Raw genomic sequence first — 16,568 nt, forward strand, 5'->3', positions numbered from 1 at the left:
AATCAATCAATCAATGGTATTTTTTGATTCGTATGTGCAGAGCACTGTACTAAGCACCGGGGAGAGTACAATACAACACAATTAGCAGACAAGTTCCCTACCCATAATGAGCTTACAGTCTAGAGGGGGAGACAATTATTAATGTAAAGAATTTATAATATATAACTGAAAGTTATGTGCATAAGTGCTGTAGGGATACTAAGCACTGGGAAGGATATTCATTCATTCATTCAATCGTATTTATTGAGGGCTTACTGTGTGCAGAGTACTGTACTAAGTATGGGTATACTTATATGGGATATGGTATAAGCAGCTTGGACACAATCCCTATCCCATATGAAATATCTAATTGCTATTGTAATTCCCATCTTACAGTTGAGGAAATTGAGACACAGGAAAAGTTAAGTGACTTACCCAAGGCCACACAGCAGACAAATGCTGGAGCCAGGCTTAGGACCCAGGCATGCTCTTTCCACTAGGCAATGCTCTGCTTCTCATCAGATCATCAGTGTGTCTCCCCTTCTCCCCCCACCTCCCCCTGCCCCCTGCCCCCAACACAGTTAGCAGCTCAGGATTCTGGATGGCATGTTAATAATAATAATGGTAATAATAATGATAGCATTTATTAAGCACTTACTATGTGCAAAGCACTGTTCTAAATGCTGGGGAGGTTACAAGGTGATCACCTTGTCCCACATGGGGCTCACAGTCTTAATCCCCATTTTACAGATGAGGTAACTGAGGCCCAGAGAAGTTAAGTGACTTGCCCAAAGTCACACAGCTGACAATTGGCAGAGCTGGGATTCGAACCCATGACCTCTGACTCCAAAGCCTGTGCTCTTTCCACTGAGCCATGCTGCTTCTCTGTAGCATCCGTAGAATCATCAGCTGAAGCTACACAATAGTGACAGTTCCCATTCAAATCCGGAAAGCAATCAACTCATTTTCCCCCAGGAAATTCTGCAGAACAGTACAGTAACTGTCTTTTATGGTTACTGAATAAGCAACTTTGGAAAGGTGGGGAAGCCAATAGGTAGATTAAAACACAGTGATGGTGGCAAATACCAAATGTATCATCTTGGCAAAGGGCTTTCGTCATAGACATATTGTGTGGCACATGGCACCATTCCCATATTGTTTTTTTCAGCCAAACCACACATGTGGATAGGATCTAACCGCCAACATTGTCCTCTTCGAATCCAAATTTCAGATTGAGAGAGTGCCGATATGGCAAAAAGCCAGACTTGGTATATTTCTTCCAACATTGTTCCTTCTTGGTAGTCTTTGTCCTTTGTATAGAGATGAATTCATTATTAAGTCTTTTATTCACCACTGAGTTTGTGATACAGTCTCCAGTTATGCCCATTTGGAATCACTGAGTAACCTTTCAATTCCTTACAGCTGTTGTTGCCTTGTCAGTTTTCACACAGTACTGAAAAGAACCCTCCAATTTACAAGAACATGCCTTCATTCAGGGAAAAATCTTGAGCTTTGCCACCTGAGGGGAAATTAAGTGGTTAGTGATTTGCATAAATGTGGGCCATGCCTTTGACAACATCCTTTATCAGAATCAGAATGACTAATGTCAGACCACATTGTCCTTTTGAAATTGTAGGTCTGTTTCATGATCTCTCTGAACCTCTAAACCCAGCATCCTTCTATTTTGTCCTTTTATAAGTTTTCATTTTCTACAATATAGTCCTTTTTAATATTTATCAGAGGATGGCCCCGTACTTGATCCATTTGTACTGTGCAGAAATTGATTTTCAAAAAAAACCCCACGAATGCTTGATATTTGTGCTGGGGTTTGAGAAACGTGTATTTGCATAGAAATAATCTTTAGTGAGCTAAATTTGGGAGTGTGTCAAATTTATAAATATCCCTATTCTAAAGACATATTTTTAGATATAGGTTTCTACATCAGTTTATTTCCATTTCATTTTCCACTCCTTGGTCACCAGCACTGCATCTGGTTTGGGCTTAGCCTTTGATTCATCATTCCAACAGCCACCCTTAGCTCAGATGTGTTTCTGTTTATTAAATGTATTTATGGACATAGTCATTGTTTGGCTTTTATCATTTATTATCTCTGCTTTTCCTCTTGTTATTGCTGAATTTTACATTTTGTGTCTGCCTGTCTCTCCCATTAGATTGTAAGTTACTCATGGATAGCCACCTTGCTTTCTACTTCTGTCGTATGTTTCCAAGAGCCTACTACAGTGCACTGCATACCCAAGGCTTCAGGTGAGACAGGGATTGGGGTCTGTTCCAGTTTTCTTGTATCTACTCCAGTAATTAGTACAGTGATGATGATGATGCAGCATTAGCTCTCACTGTGTTTCCAGAGATGGTCTTCCCATTCTGTATTTTTTACATTCCAGTTTGAGCAAGAAAATATGACACAAGCTGAAAATCACCCACTGCAGATGGGACGCAGGGCACTGTTTGGACTCTGCACCGCTCCAGATGCATGCTCCATTAATGCTACTGCTGCTACTACTACTCCTACATCAATTATTTTGCTTCAGCCACCCTCAGCTCCGGTATATTCGTTCATTCAATCACATTTATTGAGCGCGTACTGTGTGCACAGCACCGTACTAAGCACTTGGAAAGTACAATTCAGCAACATATAGAGACAGTCCCTATCATATGGTGCTTGATGCTCATCTTTATTTGAAAAAATTACAAAACAACTTAGTAATGTGAAGTTTCTCTGAAAAAGCCTAAGATTTTATTTAATGGCCAGAGTACCTTTTACACAGACATGTTCAATAAGTCTCTATTTACTGTTTAGGGTCAATCCAGTAGACCTGGGCTCTGATAACCCCTGAAAAGGTGGTTGATGATATGGTTGGCCATAGCAGAATTGGAAGCAGGCATCTTGTCTGTTACCTCTAGACTGTAAGCTTGTTGTGGCAGGGAATGAACATGTCTATCAACTCTGTTGAATTGTACTCTCCCAAGTTCTTAGTACAGTGCTCTGCACACAGTAAGCGATTAATAAATACCATTGGTGATGATGATGATCACTCACCCATCACCGATGGCAAAGTAGGGCTGTGATTCAGCCCAATCTTTTCCATTTTACTCTAGGACAGAATAAAGAATCTGTAAATGTGTGTCCAAATACAATCTGGGGGTCCTCTGTGAAGCTCTTTTAACTCAGCAGGCTGTAAGCATCATCAAAATTCCCTGAATAACTCCAATGGGAGTTCTTATATGCTGATGCATGTGTTCCGGAAGGGTACCCTCCAAAGAGACACACAGATGAATACAAACTAGTTTTTAGAGTCAGTTTTACGGAATGGATTGACAATTAGCCAGAAGCAGACCATAGTTATTGTCCAGCTCACACCTGGAAAATCCTATAGGCAATCAATGATCTCCATTGCTAGCTAGGCAGTGTACTCAACTGATTTGAGAAAAGGTAAAAATAGAAATCAAGGCTCTTATGTCCTTTATAAGAATGAAGCAGAGGGTAGTGGCAAGGTGGCATAAAGATGCAGACCACACTGAAGGTCTCTTGAGTAAGTGAAGTACCAACCTTCTTTATGGCTGGGACAGCAGACACTACAGCCAACTTCTAGAATAATTCCACCAGCGTCATCTCTATGCAACACGTAGCATCAAATGAGAGAATAGGGTTAGAGACAAAGGGGTCATGGAACAGTAAATTCTCTGGCGTAGAAACAATGTTCATCACATCACACTTTCACTGAGTACTCAGGTGGTCGTTCCAAGATGTGCCGAAATGTTGAAAGTGTAAATAAGGATGTCAGGAAAAAAACTTAAAGATGCATTGAAGCAAGACAGTGAATAATGTGGCCTAACTTTAAAGCCGTGGGAGACAGTAGCAGAGGAAGAACCAGCCTGGCCGACTTCTATTGGAAATGAGGTGACGTAGTACAGAGAGTTTCGTAAGGTTATGTCACCAGAAATGAAAGAAGTGCCAGGTACGGAGGGTAGCAAATGCAACAGTGCTCTGCATGCAGTAAGTGCTCAATAAATACGATTTATTTATTGATTGATTGATGGAATGGAGCAAGGGGCAATCCTTATATGCACAGCATGTGGGAGGGAATGTCAATTCCACATTGGTCTTCAAGCCACATTCACACACACTGCTAAAATCCTCACTGTCAGTAATGTTATCTTCAAATCTAAAGGATAGCTAGATATAGTTCTTCTCCTGAAAAATGTCTTGCAGATAGAATTATTAATTGCTGATCTCCTAATTCAATGATTTATGGGTATGATCGTCCCCATTTAGCAGATGAAGAAACTAAGGAAACAGAGTAGTTAACTGACATGCCTCAGCTCCATCGCAACCTAATGACAGAGCCAAAATTAGCATTTACAGTTCCTGAGTTGGTAATAGTTATATTTTTCATAGGAGATATCTTTCGTTCATTCATTCATTGTCATATTTGTTGAGCGCTTATTGGGTGCAGAGCACTGTACTAAGCGCTTGGAAAGTACAATTCCGCAATAAAGAGAGATGATCCCTGCCCACAACGGCCTTGCAGTGTAGAAAGGGGGAGACAGATATCAAAACAAGTAAACAGGCATCGATAGCATCAGTATAAATAAAATTATAGATATATGCACATCAAAACAAGTAAACAGGCATTAATGTAAATAAATAGAATTATAGATATATACATGTATACACAAGTGCTGTGGAGCGGGGAGGGGGGTAGAGCAAAGGGAGCGAGTTGTGGTGATGGGGAGGGGAGAGGGAGCTGAGGAAAGGGGGGTTTAGCTTTTCTTCTGTAACTATTCAACCTCAAGGCTCTCCATCACCTCGCCCCCACCTACCTCACCTCCCTTCTCTCCTTCTACAGCCCAGCCTGCACCCTCTGCTCCTCTGCCGCTAACCTCCTCACTGTGCCTCGTTCTCGCCTATCCCTCCGTCGATCCCTGGCCCACGTCCTTCCCCTGGCCTGTAATGCCCTCACTCTTCACATCCGCCAAACTACCTCTCTTCCTTCCCAGACTGAGCCCCTTTTTTCCTCTTCTCCTCCCCATCGCGCCCCGCCCTACCTCCTTCCCCTCCCCACAGCACTTGTATATATTTGTACATATTTATTACTCTATTTATTTTACTTGTACACATTTACTACTCTATTTTTTTAATGATGTGCATATAGCTATAATCGTATTTATTCTGACGGTTTTGACAACTGTCCACTTGTTTTGTTTTGTTGTCTTTCTCCCCCTTCTAGACTGTGGGCCCATTGTTGGGTAGGGACCGTCTTTATATGTTGCCGACTTGTACTTCCCAAGTGCTTAGTGCAGTGCTCTGTGCACAGTAAGCGCTCAATAAATACGATTGAATGAATAAATGAATCTGGCTACATAGTAATTATTAAAATTATTTTTAATTATTTTGAACTGACAGTCGTGTTAGTTTTAAGGTGTGTGTGGTCATCTTGGATGTTTACCCAACTCTAATTGTTTCAGTGTTCATCTTATTGTCGCCTCTGAACCAAGATGAAGAAACCAACTGTTTGCTTTATAACACATTAGCGTCTTTATCACAGTAATACTGACTTGTATCTTATTTCCCAGTTGCAGTAACAAAACCATTCAAATCCTTCCCTGACAGGACAATATCTTTAATAGCTTCCATGTGTGTCCTATTTTTGGCTGTTTCTGTATAAACAGACTAATCTAATAGAACACTGAACCATTTATACTTGGCAGAAATTCAGAAAACCACTCATTTCTGTGGCAAGCTCTGTTGCCAAGGGGGAAAAAACCCTCACATTTATTGCGGTACAATTTTTGTTCAAGCTGTCTTTCATAAACATACTTGCCTATCACTTGTAATATACCGTAGTCCTATACCTAAAGCTTATTTGTTGCAGATATGTCCGAAAAAGAATCAAAGGTCTTTTTTCTCCCACTCAGGTTCTGGTTTAAATTCCCTTGCCTAAAGAGGCAGTAGTTGTCTTAGACTTTCTTCATAAGAGTGGTCTAGTTCAGTTTAAAAATCTGATGTTCAACTTTATGGGATTTCCTATAATTTTTTTTGAGCCACCACTGAGCCTCATGGAAATCTAAGTAGAATTTAATCCCACCCCCTGCAGAGGCATAGGGCCAATGGTACTCTTTTGGCAATTTGAGTAGTGTGTAAATCCACTGCACTCTCCACTTTGCTCCATGCCTCAGGAGAAGGGAACAGTTTTAAGGAGTTGAGCTGTAGGAAAGTAGGTACAAGCTTATTCGTCCAGCTCATCAAGGGCTCCTGCTATAGTGCTGGGTTATCAGGGAATAGTGTTGGTGGTGAACACTTGAGGAATGACAGAAGTGCAAGATCCTGCCCTTGAGGACTTCAGAGCCTAATTGGATGGGGCAGGTGTGCTGCTGGGGCTTGCTGATCAGCAACCAACTGATTTCTCTCAGCTACCATGTGGCCTAAAGCAGGACTGCAAATCATCTCACTGGAACATTTCTTAGCATCATGCGTTAGAGACTAGGGGACAGATTCAGCACAGGCCCCCTCCTGGACACATAGTGAGTTCTTGAGCCCAATTAATAATAGTTTTGTCTTGTCTTATTCTGCTGAGTCGTCTCCGACCCATAGCGACTCCATGGACACATCTCTCCCAGAATGCCTCAACAACATCTGCAATCATTCTGGTAGTGTATCCATAGAGTTTTCGTGGGCAAAATATGGAAGCAGTTTACCATTGCTTTCCCCTGCACGGTAAACTTGAGTCTCCCGCCTTCGACTTTCTCCCATGCCGCTGCTGCCCCGCGCAGGTGAGTTTTGACTTGTAGCAGATTGCCCTCCACTCGCTACCCACTGCCCAAGCTAGGAATGGAATGGGTATGTCTCTGCTCAACTCTCCCTCCTGTCGCTGAGGCTGGTAGAGTACTGGAAACTCTCCAGGTGCGATTCTGAGAGGGGAAATTAGTTTCAGTAGTGATAATAATAGTAGTAGTAATTGTGGTATTTGTTAAGTGCTTACTATGTGCCAGGCACTGTACTAAACACTGGGGTGGATACAAGCAAATCGTGTTGGATACATTCCCTGTCCCACGTGGGCTCACAGTCTCAATCCCCATTTTACAGATGAGGTAACTGAGGCACACAGAAGTAAAGTGACTTGCCCGAGGTCACACAGCAGACAAGTGGCAGAGCCGGGATTAGAACTCATGAACGTCTGACTCCCAGGCCCGTGCTCCATCCACTATGCCATGTTGCTTCTCATTAAGTACTTACTGTGTGCAGAGAACTGTGCTAAGCACTGAGAAACACACACGTGGGAATTAGGCATGATCCCTGTTCCTCAAGGACTCACAATCTAAAAATATGATGGGGTGAGGGGGCTGGTGACATATCAGTCAATCAATTGTATGCATTGACTGCTTACTGTGTGTAGAGGACTGTACTAACGGCTTGGGAGAGTACAATGTAACATAGGTGGTAGACGTGCTCCCTGTCCACAATGCGTTTGCAGTCTAGAGGGGGAAAGAGACATTAATGTAAATGAGTACATTACAGATTTATTCATTCATTCAAACATATTTATTGAGCACTTACTGTGTGCAGAGCACTGTACTAAGCGCTTGGGAAGTACAAGTCGGCAACATATAGAGAAGGTCCCTACCCAACAATGGGCTCACAGTCTAGAAGGGGGAGGCAGACAACAAAACAAAACATGTAGACAGGTGTCAAAATGAGCTTACAGTCTAGACAGGAAGACAGACATTAATTTAAATCATTTATAATATATAATTTAAAGATATGTACACATGTGCTGTAGGGTTGAGGGTGGGGCAAATATCAAATGCTCAAAGGTCACAGACCAAGTGAACAGACAATATAGAAGGGAGAGGGACCAGGGGGAAAGACAGGGTAGAACTCTGCCAAGGCGGGGCTAGGGTCCCATTTCAGACCTGTTCTGACTGGGGTGGGGATGGGAGAGGGGATAATACGATTGAATGAATGAATGAATGAGAATAGTGACTTCATAGCAAGTACATAGGTTGTTTAGTACCAATGACCTTGTGGGCTGCTGGGCTTTAAAAGTCTCAGGAGCCCAAGGGGTTGGCCAGCCATGCGAGTGTTGTTCACACGTATGGCCCACCTAGAAATGGGGTGACAGCTCAGGCTAGGCTGTAGGACTTCAGCTCTACCTCACTATCCCCAAGAGGGGCTGGTTGTGCACTGGCTTGGTGGGGGGTTCTGAGGTCCCTGGCCTCCGTGGCAATGGCACCTCCCCTGCCACTCCTCAGCCCTGCTGGGGAAGGTGACTCTTTGGGAGCAGGAAAGACAGGCGTATGGGGATGGTTGTGGCCATTTTGACATGGGATGGCCCTGCCTGGAGCAGTAAGGAGCCCAAGGACTTTTCCCTCTCAGCAGGGGTGAGTGGTTCGTTTCTTGTGGTTGTTGAATCATTATTTCTCTCCCCGTGCAACTGTCTTCCCCGTGCCCCTTGAGAGTCTGTGCCCCTGAGAGGGCAGGGACTGAGTCTGAATCAATAATGCTATGCCTTTCTTGAGAAGCAGCATGGTCTAGTGGAAAGAGCCCGGATCTGAGAGTCAGAGGATCTGGGATCTAATCCCAGCTCTGCCATGTACCTGCCATGTCACTTGCTCAGGTCACTTCACCTCTCTGCACCTCATTTCCCTCGCCTGCAAAACAGATACCTGTTCAATCATTCATTTTCATTCATTCAAGTGCTGTAGGGCTGAGGGAGGGGTGAATAAAGGGTGCAAATCAAGTGCAAGGTGATGCAGAAGGGAGTGGGAGAAAAGAAAATGAGGGCTTAGAGAAGGCCCCTTAAAGGGGATGTGCTTTTAATAAAGCTTTAAAGGAAGAGAGAGTGATTGTCTATTGGATGTGAAGAGGGAGGGTGTTCCGGGCCAGAGGCCAGACGTGGGCTAGCAGTCGGCAGAGAGATAGACGAGATCGAGGTACAGTGAGTAGGTTGGCATTCGAGGAGTGAAGTGGGTGGGCTGGGTTGTGGTAGGAGAGCAGCGAGATGAGGTAGGAGGGGGCAAGATGATGGAGTGCTTTAAAGCTGAGAGTAAGGAGTTTCTGTTTGATGTGGAGGTGGATGGACAACCACTGGAGGCTCCTGAGGACAGGGGAAATGGACTGAACGGTTTTGTAGAAGAAGCTCTCAATCACCTTGCCCCCTCCTACCTTACCTCCCTGCTTTCCTACTACAAACCAGCCTACACACTTCACTACTCTAATACCAAGCAACTCACCATAACTCAATCTCATCTAACCGCCGACCTCTCGCCCGTGTCATGCCTCTGGCCAGGAACGCCCTCCCTCTTCATATCTGAAAGATGATCCTTCTCCCCAAATTCAAAGCCGTATTGAAGGCTCATCTTCTCCAAGAGGACTTCCCCGACTAAGCCCTTATTTCCTCTTCTCCCACTCCCTTCTGGGCTGCCCTTGCACTTGGATTTGCACCCTTTACAAATGGTCACAAATGATCTCCTTCTCGCCGTATCTGACGGTCTCCACTCCATCCTAATCCTCGACCTCTCACTGTCTTCGACACTGTTGACCATCCCCTTCTCCTGGAAACATTATCCAAACTCACCTTCACTGACACTGTCCTCTCCTGATTCTCCTATCTCTCTGGCTGCTCATTCTGAGTCTCTTTTGCAGGTTCCTCCTCTGCCTCCCACCCCTTAACTGCGGGAATCCTTCAAGGTTCAGTTCTGTTCTCCAGCTACACCCGCTCCCTTGGAGAACTCATTTGCTCGTATGACTTCAATACCACCTCTATTCGGATGATTCCCAAATCACCATCTCCAGTCCTGATCTCTCTCTGTCTCTGCAGTCACATTTTCTCCTGTCTTTAAGACGTCTATCTCTACTTGGATGTCCCTCCGTCGCCTCAAACTTAACATGTCTAAAACAGAACTTCTTATCATCCCACCCAAACCCTGACCTTCCCCTGACTTTACCATCACTGTAGATGGCACCACCATCCTTCCTATCTTACAAGCCCTTAACGTTGGGGTTATCAATCAATCAATCAATCAATCATATTTATTGAGCGCTTACTGTGTGCAGAGCACTGTACTAAGCGCTTGGGAAGTACAAGTTGGCAACACATAGAGACAGTCCCTACCCAACAGCGGGCTCACAGTCTAAAAGGGGGAGACAGAGAACAAAACCAAACATACTAACAAAATAAAATAAATAGAATAGGTATGTACAAGTAAGATAAATAAATAAATAAATAGAGTAATAAATATGTACAAACATATATACATATATACAGGTGCTGTGGGGAAGGGAAGGAGGTAAGATGGGGGGATGGATGGGGGGATGAGGGAGGCATCCTTGATGCTTCTCTCTCATTCAACCCACATATTTAAGCCATCACTAATCCTGTCGGTTTGACCTTCACAACATTGCTAAAATCCACCCTCTCCTCTCCATCCAAACTGCTACCACCTTAATCCAAGCGCTTATCCCATCCCGCATTGATGGCTGTCAGCCTTCTTGCTGACCTCCCTGCCTCCTGCCTCTCCCTACTCCAGTCCATACCTCACTATGCTGCCCAGACAATTTTTCTCAAAAAAACATTCAGACCATGTTTCCCCACTCTTCAAGAATCTGTAGTGGTTGTCCATCCACCTGTGCATCAAACAGAAACTCCTTATCAATCAATCAATCAATCAATCGTATTTATTGAGCACTTACTGTGTGCAGAGCACTATACTAAACGCTTGGGAAGTACAAGTTGGCAACATATAGAGACAGTCCCTACCCAACAGCGGGCTCACAGTCTAGAAGACCATCCTTACCATCAGCTTTAAAGCCCTAAACCACCTTGCCCCCTCCTACCTCACCTCATTGCTCTCCTACTACAACCCAGCCTGCATACTTCACTCCTCTAATGCTAACTTTCTCACTGTACCTCGGATCTCATCTATCTCACTGCCTACCTCTTGTGCATGTCCAGCCTCTAGCCTGGAATAGGAGTCAGAAGGTCATGGGTTCTTTTAATCCCTGCTCTGCCACTTGTCTTTTGTGTGACCTTGGGCAAGTCACTTCACTTCTCTGGGCCTCAGTTACCTCATCAGTAAAATGGGGATTGAGACTGTGAGCCCCATGTGGGACAGGGATTGTGTCCAACCCGATTTGCTTGTCTCCACCCTAGCACTTAATACAGTGCCTGGCACACAGTAAGCGCTTAACAAATACCGCAATTATTATAATTATTATTATTGACAATTTCACAAAATAAAAACAGAAATCAGTAGGGTACTGTGTCCAGAGGAGCAGAATGTCAGGCTCCTTGTGACTCAGAGTCCAGCAATCGCAACCACCAGAGTCTTCACAAGGTTTTGTGGTGGTGGTGCCAGGCTGTGGCTGATTTTCTCCGACCTGTTGGGGTGGTTGCAGGGCGGGTCGGGATGGAGGTTTCTTGGTGACACAGGGGAGCGCCTAAAAGGTATCCTGGGGAGGTAGCCATGGTGGTTCAAGGGCCTGGAATGTCGTGGTGAGAGGGCAGCATAGTTTCCAGTGGCCGTATTATGGAGAGAGTGGCCGGAGGGGTTCTCTACAGCAGCTTAGTTCCTCGGGGCCTAAAGTGCACAGGTTATGTCAGGTGCAGGGTCCCTGGGAGTCGTGAAGGAAGGAGGCAGATTCTCATAGGATGTGCTTGGCCATGTGACAATTCCAGACTGTCAGCTTTTGGAGTGAATCTCTGCTGAATCCCCTGGTGCTTAGCATAGTGCCCCACACCCAGGAGAGATGGGGCAGCTGAGGCTGCCAAGGCATAAACGACTCCTTGGAAGTCAATTGGGCTCTGTGGGATGGAGCATTAACTCTTTAAGCCCCTTGGGAACCATTTGGAGCAATAAAACAGCAATTTTCTAAACAGTCGAATAGTGGCCCCAAGGGGCAAGTGTGCTCGGGTATAAGGGGCCTATGAGGTGCCCGTGCCATTTGTGGGGAGGCTTTAAACCAATTAGGGGCAGCCGAGGAAACATGTAATGGGCTTTTCCAAGCAAGCATTAAGAAAGCAAAATACTGACTATATTCTTCTTCTATATATTCTTCTATATTCTATATTCTTCTATATCTATATATATTCTTCTATATTATTCTTCTTTAATAACTTCTTTAAGAACACGAGAACTTACATTCATGCAAAACCCGTGTTAAGGGAAAGTCACACTAATCGCGAAGCTATGTGTGCATTTAGCACGTGCTCTGACAGTTTCTTCTAACACAGAATGCTGAAGCCAATCGCGTTTGTTGGAAGGACATTCCCTCATGTCCTAATGCTGTTCTAACCAAAGTAGGTAGTAATAACACAAACTGTGACAGAAACCGAGTGAAATATTATTTTCCTTCTTTCAATTTTTGGTTAATTCCATGGATTACAGTTAAATTACAAAAGGAGAAGCTTTTCAAAAATTATTAACATTGATGCAAAGGACCTGACAGGCTTTTCTTTGAGGGGATGCTGCCTAAGATTAAAATGGTGAGCGATTTAAAATATATCTATATAGATATATAGAGAGATAGATATGTATATATCTATCTTTATATATGTAATAGAGCTGTGCATGTCATCCAGAAGGGTATATTTAGAAAACACTTCCATTCTGTTTTATCCAGACAATTGCTTTTCATCTTTAGGCCTTGTAGAAATATTCACTTGAACTAGTTCCATAAAGTGGATTTTTAATCCAGTAGACCATAACTGCTGTGTTTTATTGCACACATATATTTCAAAACGTGAGTGTTAGAAGATTTAGGAAAGTTAAAACAAATTAGAACTTTTCAAAGGGCAGGGTCACTTTCTTCGGTGGTTATTTTAACCCTTAAGTAAGAGGCTGAAAAGCAGGAGCTATTTACCTTGTGGTAATGCATCCGTAGAAAAGGAACGTGGCCTAGTGGAAAGAGCATGGGCCTGGTAGTCAGAGGACCTGGGTTCTAATCCTGGCTCTGCCAATTCCTTGCTATGTGACCTTGGGCCAGTCACTTCACTTCTTTGTTCCTCAGTTTCCTCAAATATAAAATGGGGATTAAATGATACTCCCTCCCACTTAGATTGTGAGTATCATGTGATGCAGAGACTGTGTCTGACCTGGTCAATTTGTACCTATCCCAGTGCTTAGAACAGGGCTTGACACAAAGTAAGTGCTTAACAAATACCATAAAAAAGCATTGCTTTGGGGGAGGGAGGGCAATTTTGTTAATAGCATCTTTGATACAATTACTTTGTCATGGTTACTGAATTGTAAAATGACAATAATGCAGCTCTATCCAATCTTCTAAAATCAGCTCCCTTGTAGGAAAGAAGGGAAAGCATCATCAGATGCAGCGTGGCTCAGTGGAAAGAGCTCGGGCTTGGGAGTCAGAGGTCATGGGTTCTAATCCCGGCTCCGCCACTTGTCTGCTGTGTGACTTTGGGCAAGTCACTTCACTTCACTGGGCCTCAGTTCCCTCATCTGTCAAATGGGGATTGAGACTGTGAGCCCCACGTGGCACAACCTGATTGCCTTGTATCTACCCCAGTACTTGGAACAGTGCTTGGCACATAGTAAGCACTTAACAAATACCATCATCATCGTCATCATCATCATCATCAGATTCCAGAATATTCCTCTCTTCATACTTCATGCCCTTTCCTACCCATCCTGTGAAAGTTCTCTTCATCCCTCAGATTATGTTCTGGGGAGGAATTGGAATGGTCACTGATAGCCCTCAAGAATTCAGGACACCCATTTGCTGATCTTACCCCCCTATATTTTTTTTCAATAGTTTTCCCTTGTAAATACTATTCCTTGGAAGTGTTTATAAAGCTCACAAGCGGTCACTCAAAAGGTAATGATATTGGTAGCCACAAACCAGTGATAACTATTCAAATATCAGCAGCAAAAACTGGGGCTACCTAAGGAAGAATGTACTTCTGTGTAGGGATTGTCTCTATTTGTTGTCAAATTGTACTTTCCAAGCACTTAGTACAGTGCTCTGCACACAGTAAGCACTCAATAAATACGATTCAACGAATGAATGAATAAGTGCAAACTCCAAGGCCACCATCACCATTTTAAAAGTAATCCATCTGCTACCACCCACTTAATCATTCTTGCACTTACACCTATTTCTATTTATTCTGGAATGGTAAAATACTGTTTGATAAAAACACTGTCAGGCAAGTAGCAAATGAATCAACATGACAAAGGATGATCTTTACAGGAATACAGTAGAATGGGCTGGGGGTGAAAAGCGGTGAGAGGAAGCACATGTGATGTCTTCTGGTTCAAAGATGGTGCTACTGACAGGTGATAGAGCATGTGCATGTGTGTGTGTGGTGTGGGTGTCATACAATTTTAATACATGATCAAAAATGCCTCCTGCATCATGGCCCCTCATTGCACTACTGAATTTGCTACCAACAGTGCCGCTGTTTTAGTTTCTTCTGCTCTTTGTGAAACCTCTGCTCTAAAACAATCACCCCATTTCTAATTGAAGCACACCAGACTGAACTGTCTTCTGCTTTTGTCTTCCAACTGCCAACAACTCTGCCACATTGTTTGAGTTTTTGCTTTATTGTGTCTTTAAAATGGTCTTCTGTCATTCTTGCTTATGGTTACCCCATTTCAGCTTTCCCTCAAGTAGTTGTTTGAATGTCCTGCTGTCATTCATTCCCCTCCCTCATCTCACTTGGTCAAGGTGTACTATGATGAACATTGCTTCTGTGCTGGTAGATTGACTGCATTCTAGGACCTCATTTCTTGTGATCCTCTCTAGCCGCTTGATGTTAAATATGGTAGTGAGACTGATAGAACTGTTGTCAAAATTGGATGTGATCCAGTGTCACGGCCATATAAGAGGGTTGGATGTTGCCGTTGTTCTATGGACCTTCAGTTTGGTTTCTACGTTTCGGTGGTAATTTTTGGGATGCAGCGGGCATTGCCAAGTCCTCTTTGCTTAGGGGCCTCCCTAGTTACTTAAGATTTTCAGAGGTTTAAAACAGATGTAATTTGGAGGTTAATTATGACCTTTAATTTTTCAATTTGTACAAAAATCAGGTTTAAATTTTAAAAATGGATTTCAATTCTAATTTACTTTTATGGTTTTCATCCAACGATATCTGACTGGCAGTAGGCTAGTGGCTTGTCTACATCCATTTTTTTAACAGTTTTCATGATATTCCTACTGCTTCAGCTAGGCACGCCACTGTAATAATAATAATAATGATGATTATGGTATTTGTTTAGTGCTTACTATGTGCCAAGCACTGTTCTAAGTGCTGGGATAGGTACAGGATAATCAGGTTGTCCCACATGGGGCTCACAGTCTTAATCCCCATTTTACAGATGAGGTAACTGAGGCCCAGAGAAGTTAAGTGACTTGCACAAGGTCACACAGCAGACGGGTGGCAGAGCTGGGATTAGAACCCATGACCTTCTCCCAGGCCCATGCTCTATCCACTATGCCATGCTGCTTTCCCACAATTACTATGTGCCAAGCACTGTTCTAAGTGCTGGGGTAGATACAGGTAATCAGGTTGTCCCACGTGGGACTCACAGACGTAATCCCCATTTTGCAGATGAGGCAACTGAGGCCCAGAGAAGTTAAGTGACTTGCCCAGAGTCACACAGCTGATAAGTGGCAGAGCCAGGATTAGAACCCACGACCTCTGACTCCCAAGCCCAGGCTCTTTCCACTAAGCCATGCTGCTTCTCACTATCACTTGCCAGACATTTTTGATGCTGATGATGCAACCGTAGCAAACTAGAAATGTTCAGGGTGTACTTGGACTTCAGTGACATAAAGTCAAAGCAGCAGGAACTGTCACACTGAAATTTTACTTGGCTTCCAGTGACGACATTATAACAAAACATTGCTCAACTTTAAATCAGTATGTACAGACCAGTAATTTAAGAACTTATCAACGCAAATAAAATGATATTAATTACTGAGCCTTCTTGTTTAGTATTAAGTATTAAGCCTTCTTGTTTTGGTTTTGTACTTCCTTCCTTGGTAGCAGTAATCCTGCTGTCAGTGGCAGCATACAGCTCATTTTTGCCAATGGAAATTATTGGCTGGATATAGGTTTTTCCAGGAGCGGTCTTAATGCAGTTTCTCAGTTTTCTCTAGGCTCCTTGTAGTAATAATGTTATTTACTGAGCACCTGCTGTGGGCAATGCACTGTATTAAGCACTTTGGAAAGTTCGACAGAAGCACAAGATACATTCCATGTCCACAAGGAGCTTTCCCTCTAATAGACTTATTAGACCACAGCACTTAACCTTCTGGACTTTTCAGTCCACAGTACTTGGCTGATTCCACAGAGTGGTTCATAACCATCTGCCTGTTTCAAGTGTGTGCTTCAGAAGCACAGTTATCAGTGAACAGGAGATCCTGTTTGAGTGTTTCCAGGACTTCTGATGAAGTTTAAATCCAGTTGATTTAGCAAAGCTTCCCAGAGGAGCTTAATCAATAATCTAACACCAGATTATGGATGTGCATAGGCTTTTCTTAGCCAATTCACACTCACATGCATAGAAACTACCCATCATTAGCATAATTTTGGACCATACGGGCTAGCTCT

General features: G+C 43.4%; 1 protein-coding gene and 1 non-coding gene across 2 annotated transcripts in view; one reads left to right on the forward strand and one right to left on the reverse strand.

The window, feature by feature from the left end:
* Positions 1 to 16,568, forward strand: part of WWOX (WW domain containing oxidoreductase) — a 1,164,534-nt gene that overhangs the window by 603,058 nt on the left and 544,908 nt on the right. The gene's annotated exons all lie outside the window — the stretch shown is intronic.
* On the reverse strand, positions 6,782 to 6,919 carry LOC119949751. Its single transcript, XR_005457289.1, has one exon. It is a non-coding gene; the product is annotated as a small nucleolar RNA SNORA7 (small nucleolar RNA).

The sequence above is a fragment of the Tachyglossus aculeatus genome, chromosome X2, assembly GCF_015852505.1.
Source record: "Tachyglossus aculeatus isolate mTacAcu1 chromosome X2, mTacAcu1.pri, whole genome shotgun sequence".
In the NCBI taxonomy this organism is placed as follows: Eukaryota; Metazoa; Chordata; class Mammalia; order Monotremata; family Tachyglossidae; genus Tachyglossus; species Tachyglossus aculeatus.